Source organism: Eurosta solidaginis, chromosome 5 (assembly GCF_040869045.1).
Source record: "Eurosta solidaginis isolate ZX-2024a chromosome 5, ASM4086904v1, whole genome shotgun sequence".
NCBI classification, from domain to species: Eukaryota; Metazoa; Arthropoda; class Insecta; order Diptera; family Tephritidae; genus Eurosta; species Eurosta solidaginis.
The window spans coordinates 167,661,858-167,669,982 of NC_090323.1; positions in this window are offsets into that span (position 1 = coordinate 167,661,858).

Here is an 8,125-nt window from a genome sequence, read left to right on the forward strand (position 1 = left end):
ATATTTAGTTTTATAACTCCAAGGGGAGCAATTTCTTAACTCATTTAACTTGTATTTAAGTTACTTTGCTACGAATATTTTTGTAGTAAAATTAATGCTGTGGTTTTGCCTGGTAAACCGTAAGTATTCGGAATCCGACTTGTCAATAATGTCGATTGGGTTCCGAATATATAATAAAAAGTGTTTTATTCAAAATAACTTAACAAACTTAGGCCAACTTGCAGAACGGCAAGTTATTCTTTAGCTCAGATTTAACTTAATCTAAGGCCTATAACGAGGTTATCCGTGGTTTTGAATTTAACTTTTAGTTTTTGAACTCTTTGGCAACGACTGTATTTACTTATATATAAAGACATATTCTTGCTGAACTTTGGTTTTAAAATTTTGAAATAGAAATTGTGAAAATATTTATGAGAAAAAAAATAGAAAAGTGGGGCGCATATTACATGGAAGTTGGCAGAAAAGGAGTCAATTTATCAATATGTAGCCAATTAATTGCGCTCCACCTTCATATTTTTATTCCTCATACATTTTTTTACAATTGCTATGTCAAAATTTTAGAATCAAAGATCAGGAACAATATGGCTTTATATAAGGATATATTTTTCGCTGATTTTGTTTATTTATATAAAGGAAATGCTTAAAACTTGTTTATTTTCTTTTTATTTGAATATTACGTTTTGTAGCCCAATCTTAAAATTTAATGTATTTTCTTTTTATTTTCTACTTTTTAGTTCTAGGTGGAAAAGAGTAGTGTCTTATTTATTACAAGGTGAAAAACTTACTTTTATTAATTCAGAATGCATACAATACTTGCAGAATATAGTACATATCAAAAAATGCGAGCTAAATTAGTTTTTAAGCTACTTGAAAATTGTTCATATATGCCAAGATTGAATTACTACAAGTGAGTATGTGGATGAAATTGATCGCTAGATTCCCCCAGTTCCGTACGATTTTTGTTAATATTCCAAGCCGTGCGCCCGCTGTTTTATACTGTTATCGGCGTCTGAATTTAGTTTGAAATTTCAATTTTCTAGCTCATCGAGAAATTGTTTAAAATACGGTTTTAAATTCCGAAATTCTACCTAATTATTTCGATCCTTCCGCCACATAACGGATGTTTTTTCCGTTTTATTCCTTTATCATGGTGTCTTAACCCTCAAGTGAAGTGTCAGGTTACAAATTCTTATCTAATTATTTCGATACGTGCGCCGCCTAACGGAATTTTCTTTACTTTCTGTTGCATTGTCTCGATGTCTTAACCTCTCTGTGAAGTTTCACGTTTGTAGCTCAATGGGAAGTTAGTTAGAAATTGATTGCAGCATTCCCTCCGTTCCGTACGGTTCTTCTTAATATCTCGATCCGTGCGCCCCCTAGCGAAGCTTTTTATTATGCGTGTTAAACTGTCATCGGCCTCTGAATCAAGTTTTAAATTTCAAGTCTCTAGCCCATCGAGACAAACCTAAAAGCAGGTTTAAGTTCTCATCTAATTATTTCGATCCGTGCGCCACTTAACAGCTTTTGTCCCCTTGTGTTGCATTGTCTCGGTGTCTTTCACTTTGTAATTTACTTAAGAATCGATTGAAATTTTATGTTACGTAGAAATCTATTGCAAGGTTTGTATTGAAAATGCGTACAAACATCCAACCGACCTAATATAAAGGAAATAAAAAGCTAGAAAATTTCGTAAAATTTTCTGGAATTTTTGAGTTTTTTCGGAAAAATATTTCAGAATGGTTGGCATCGATTCTTCCTGTCCTGATATATTTCCTCACAACTGCTCCCAGCTAATGCTTTCCTTTTCGTAGAGGAAAAAGATACAATAATAGCCTCCATGCTTCATATGCATATACTCAAATAAAAAAGCTAGTAAAATCGCCAGAATTATAGGTTAAAGTGCGTCCACACTAAGCGACGCGACACGTAGCGACAAAATATTCTTTGCGTGTATTCTTATGGAACCATGCACACATAGCGACAGTCGGACGACACGACACGACCAAGTTGACCAATTAGGCAAAAATGCCGCGAACATTTTGTGGAACGTGTCGCGTCGCTTAGTGTGCACGCACTTTTAATTCAACTGAAATTTGAAAGTGTACCCATTAGAAAATATTGTTAAATCAACTTACCAAATGTGTTGATTCTGAATTAACCCTTTATATAGCCAGTAGTCAATTCAACAACAATATTGTTATCATTCTAAGGCAATTACCTGTTAACTTGACAAGTGTTATTATCACCCTAAGAATAACAATAAAAATTGTTAAAATAACATATTTCCCTCAACATTAGGATAAGAGTTAAGGCAGTTTATATGACAGAGATTACTGCGGCACCATGATCATAAAAAACAAGTAGTGAGCGCCATGAGCGCAATTTTCTCTCTAATGGTGTTTTCTTTTCTACACGAAAATTTCGCCTTCACGCCATTCCTTCAAAAAGTTGTGTTCTGTTATAAAATCAGCTTAGCCTCAACAGAGGGCATCATTATCTTTTCTCAACAACCTACCCCTAAAAATTACCACAAATGCAACATTACTTGCCCTCGCTACCATTGACGGTGCAGAAAATAGCCATGTCTATTATCTGATGAATCACGAAGGAATTTGCGATCACAGTTGCCAGCGAACAACCACACGAACTGCATTTTTTTGTAAACATGGTTACAATTTTTGTTCTTTTCAATTCATGCAGGGTGGCACTGAACATTTTAAGTGGCTACAATTTCACATGGCGAAATTAGAATCTTAAAAATGTTTGCCCCTGAAAGTAGCGACATTTTGGTGTAGAAAAGAAATCACCATAAGATTAGCTGATGCATAATATTGGAAGTATGCAGTTCGCTACTGCTAAAATCAGTTCTTTTAACAGAAAAATTGTTAGATTGATTAGGAATCTGTAACTTTAACAGAATGTTGTTAACCTGAGGCCAGATGTTTGCCTTCTGAATGAATTTGTTTTCTTGACATAAACCCGATTATTCAACACCGCCAAATTCCCACTCTCTTTTACTTAACACCGGGGTTTCTATGAGGCCACGAACTCAGTAAACAGGAGCACGCCGTAGGGCGGGTTGTTATCACCTCTGCTGTGGACACTGGTCATCAATCAACTGCGCAGGGGTTCGATGAAGGACCCTTCAAACGTATGGCTTACGAAGATAAGTGCCCTCTACGGATTAGCTCTTTGATGGATCGGACGTTTCGGGATAAACATACCTGGGCATCTAATGTCCGGGTTAACATTCAATGCAGGGAAGACGGATATGGTTTCGTTTACTAAGAGGTGCAAAGTCCCAAATTTGATCAGGTCTAAGCTAACTGGTATACTGTGCCGATCTGAAAATAAACAGATGCTACAAACTGTCAGATCACTGTAGCGTTTTTCAGCTGCCGATGCTATTGAGTACGACCCTGATGCTGAGGGACTCTGCCAAATACCTAGGAATAATTTTGGATAGGAAACTAACCTGGAAGGAAAACGCTCAGGAGCGTGTGAGGAAAGCAACGGTGGTACTGTACAGCTATAGGGGAGCTGTTGCGCGCAGATGGGGACTATCGCCGGATATTACCCTGTGGCTCTACACTGCTGTGGTTATATCCTTTCATACGGGGCTTTGGTATAGCGTACGAGCTTAGATACAAAATCGAACCTACGAGTATTCCATAAGGTACCAAGAAGTGCTCTAGTCTGCGTGGTGGGCGCTCTATGCACCACCCCTGCGGGGGCGCTGGACACCTTTTTTAATGTGTTGCCAATATACTTAATGGCAAAGCAATGTGCGGCCTTTTCTGCTCTACGATTGCGGGAGTTATCCGGCTGGAGAGATAATGGGGTTGGCCATAAAGCCATCCTCAAGAATCTGGATTCGTCTGCATTTTTCGATATGAAGTACAAGGTTATTATCCTGGAAAGGGATTATTCGGCAAAGGAGCCGCCGGATCTGAGCGATGGGCTTTAGATTTGTACTGACAGCTCCAAACTGTTTAAAAAGGTGGGCAGCGGAGACTTTGCCCCTCAGCTAGGGTGGCATATATCCTTTAGCCTACCCGATCATTGCAGTGTCTTCCAGGCGGAAGTGACTGCTATAATTGGTTGATCACCTGAGGGATCCTATTCACTTCTATAATAAAATTTGTATTTACTCTGACAGCCAGGCTGCACTAAAAGCACTTGGATCGGTCACATTTAAGTCCAGGATAGTAGAGAAGTGCCGTTGATCTCTTAACGAGATCGCTGAGCAAACATCCCCCAGTCTGGTATGGGTGCCTCGACACTCGGAAATACCGGCTGACGAACTTGCAAGAGGAGGCACATCCGTTCCGCTTTCGTCATCCTGGAAGTGATTGAGCATGCCGCTCGCAACCTGTAAGCTCACTTTGAAAGGAATTTTCCTTAGGGAAGCGGGTGTGAGATGGAGCAATCTCGTATCCTACTACCACACTAAGCTCGTGTGGCCTGAATGGGACGCGAGACGTGCAAGAAGTTTCCTTCTTCTTAGAAGGGGGGAGATATCTCTGGTGGTTGGACTTATAACCGGCTACATAGCAATCGGGAAGCATGCACTACGGCTGGGAGCTCCTTATAATGATTACTGCAGGAGCCGCAAAGACAAAGAGGAGATAGAAACGGTCAAGCATTTTCCGTGCGACTATCCTGCGCTTTGGTGCAAGAGGAAGAAATCTCTGGGATCTCCCCTCTTGGGCGATCTTTGTGATCTGGCTAAGTTGGAACCTAAGAAATTCCTGATATTTGCTGAATCGACCTGTTGATTTGAGTAGGGGAGAGATCCACGTGGTATCACAATGGGACCTTTTGGGCCTAAGTGGACTGGTGCTCACACCGGCGGCCACTCTATCTAACCTAACCTGTTCAGGCGAAAGTGGTCGCCGTAACCAAAGCAGTAGCAATATTGGAAGAAAAGAGCTTAAAATGCAGCCGCTCCAGCTTTTATTTTGACAGCCAAGCAGCAATTAAGACAATTATCCCGCATATTACAGCATCTACCTGTGAAAATGTGGTACAGGGAGAAAATACATTTATATTGGGTCCCAAGGCATTAGGTAATAAATGGAAATGCAAAGCAAATGAGCTAGCCAAAAAATGTGCATCCCTGTAAGCTTGCTCCGTAGACGACCCAATCAGATTAGGCGAGATTAATAAAAGGCAAAACGTGCACATAATCGACCCAAGTGGGCCCAAGCGTGGGGCTGCAAAGCTTCGATGATCATGTATAGGTCTTACAACCTTAGACTAACAAAGTTACTGCTATCATTAAAAAGAGAGGACTATAGACTCATTACCTGTATTCTGACGGACAATGCATTCTGGTATCACATGTTTTTAAATAAGGCTTGGGCAGTGATCGCAATTGTAGGAAATGTAGGTTGGAGAAGGAAACGATGGAGCACGTTTTTTGCTGCATTTGCCAGTCTATGACTCCAGCTACTAGGAGTGACATCGCTGTCAGATCTACAAGCAGCAAGTGGCATTGGTCTTGCAAAGCTTCTATTATTTGCCAAGTGGACGGATTTATTTTATAACATAGGTCCTGTTTTATGATTGGGTATTTCAGTTTGGTCGTAAATAAACTTCTGGTAACACTACGGACTCTTCCAGTCTATGCGAGGTCTTCATGGACCAGCCAGTTTAACCAAACCTAACCTCCCCCTATCTTGGTATGGAACGACGCTTCTCTCTTTATAACTAAGGCGCTTGTGTTAGATATAAACATATTGTAACGAATTTAAGGGAACTCCGCTTATTTGCAGACTTCTGCTAATGTTCGTATCGCTAAACTGTTGAACAAATAACTCCAATATTCAGTAATGCAAAATGCTCTTTATTACACTACTTCACAATAACACTTATACTTCGCAACCAATAGCGTGCTTAAATCAAACTGACTCTGCTTACTCAGCTTTTGCTCCTTTTATACTCTGTGCTGTGTCGCTCGCATACTTCTAGGCGTTTCGTCTTCTAGAATTTACTACTTGTTTACCAGCTACAAACCCGCCAGCTATAACTACAGATGCACGTTTATAGTTTGTCATTTGCGCGTGTATATGTGATACTTCGATCGATGATTGCATACATTTGTAAGAATCTTAGATATACGCATGTGTATGTGCGAGAACTACTTTGCTGATGATTGCATACTTTTGTGACTATCTCTCCGCTGCTGTATGTACATATGTGTAGACATAATGATTAATTTGTTTATTTAGATAAAAGTGACTGCTAAGTATAGGCTTAGAGATAATAGTATGCCTTAGTGTTGTTGCTAATATTCGTCACAATATAAATATATTAGGGGTATTTACGTTATCCTGGCTACCAATTTCAGAGAAAGCATATTACAATATTCGCCCATCTTTTTTTTCCCCTGCTGGTGTCCAAAAAAAAATTGACAAAGTTTAGCGTGCACTACTGTATAACATATTAATAGTTTTCAACTAGCCCAATTAATGAACAAAAACTCTCATTAGAAAACTATAAAATATGGCTCATTAGGCTTATCCCTAAAACTCTACATTGAAGTCGGCAACACTTCTTTTAAAGATCAACCTCTCAACTTTCATTTTGTACTTTTCTTTATCATCATATTCACTCTACTCTTCACTTCACTTCACGTCATGATTCACTTGACATCTGGTGGCGTCACATATGCCACAACCATTAAAAAACCTTCAACGCCAACTTATCCACGCATCACTTTACAACGAATATGTAGATATGTAGTGTTTTTGTCTTTGTTTTTACTCGTCGTGCGCTGCACATTCACCGTAATGAACTGTGTAAATACGCTACACTTGATTCTTCTCTACATAATCTTTTTTTGATTTTTCGAAAGGATGAAAATTCGAAATTCGAATGGGAGCAAATGTTAGATAGCCAATTGCAGGCTTAAACAAATGGCTTACACAGAGTACAGATACATATAAAAGCACGTCTTACAAAACTTTTCAACTTTATTAAATTCATACTTTATGTATTATTTGTTTGAACGAGTCCGCAATTTCTGAAAATTTTTAACGATTTTGGTTTTCAAAATTTCTGAATACAGAGTTTCTTCATATATTGGTACAAGGAAAAGTTTGTTAGGTTTTTGAAATTGTACTTTTATACCTAAAATTCGTAGTGCATTCTTCGACAGTAAAAGAGAAAGTATTTTTAATTAGCATGGATTTCGAAATTTTTGATACTGAAAAAATTTGATTGAAGGATTCAATATAAGCATTGGTACAAAAGTCAAAATTTTCGATTATTAAATTTTGAGTGGGCGAGATTTTCGAATATATATGTTTATTTATTTATTTATTTATTTATTTATTTATATAGTAATAAATGGCTGTATCGTTAAGACATAGTCTTTTATAGTACATCAACTTATAGGTAAATACAGGAATTATAAAAAATAATAACTTAAAAATATTTATATATAACTAATTGCGTATGTTTATATTAGAATGTATGAGAATTAAATATGGTATTTGTTGGAGAAAATAAGATTTTACGTCAAAGAAGTAAGGACCTAGAATAGCACACTGAGATAGAAATAGAAATAGGATGGAGCTGAACCGCAGTTACATTTACCCATTAGTTCCAAAGTAATTCTGTATAACGATCTTATAGTTACCTCGATTTATGATTGCCTTAATAGATTCAGGAATGGAGTTCCATAGTCTCACAGCATGAAAAAAGAACACGGTTGTGAAGATAAGTAGGAGTATTTAGGGAGAATTAAATTATGATGCCTATTAGATCTTGTGAATTTTAGCTTCTTGTAAAGATAGCTAGGAGTTTTGAATTCAATAAGCTTATACAGGAATATACAGTTCCTAGCTGCAAGATAATCTAAGATACTGCATCCCAGAAGTTTATTCTTCCACAAGGAGATGTGGTCATATCGCTTTAAGCCGTAGACGTAGCGGGTAACATTATTGAACAGCACTAGAATTTTATGAGAAGAGACAGAGTTCAGCTTACTATATACAAGATCGGAATATGTAATATGAGGTAGAATTAATTGCACAGCTAATTTTTTCTTATGTCTAACGGTGTAAACGAGGCTGACATGCTTAGCCTGCGCAAAACAGTGTACACGTTGCTTACAACT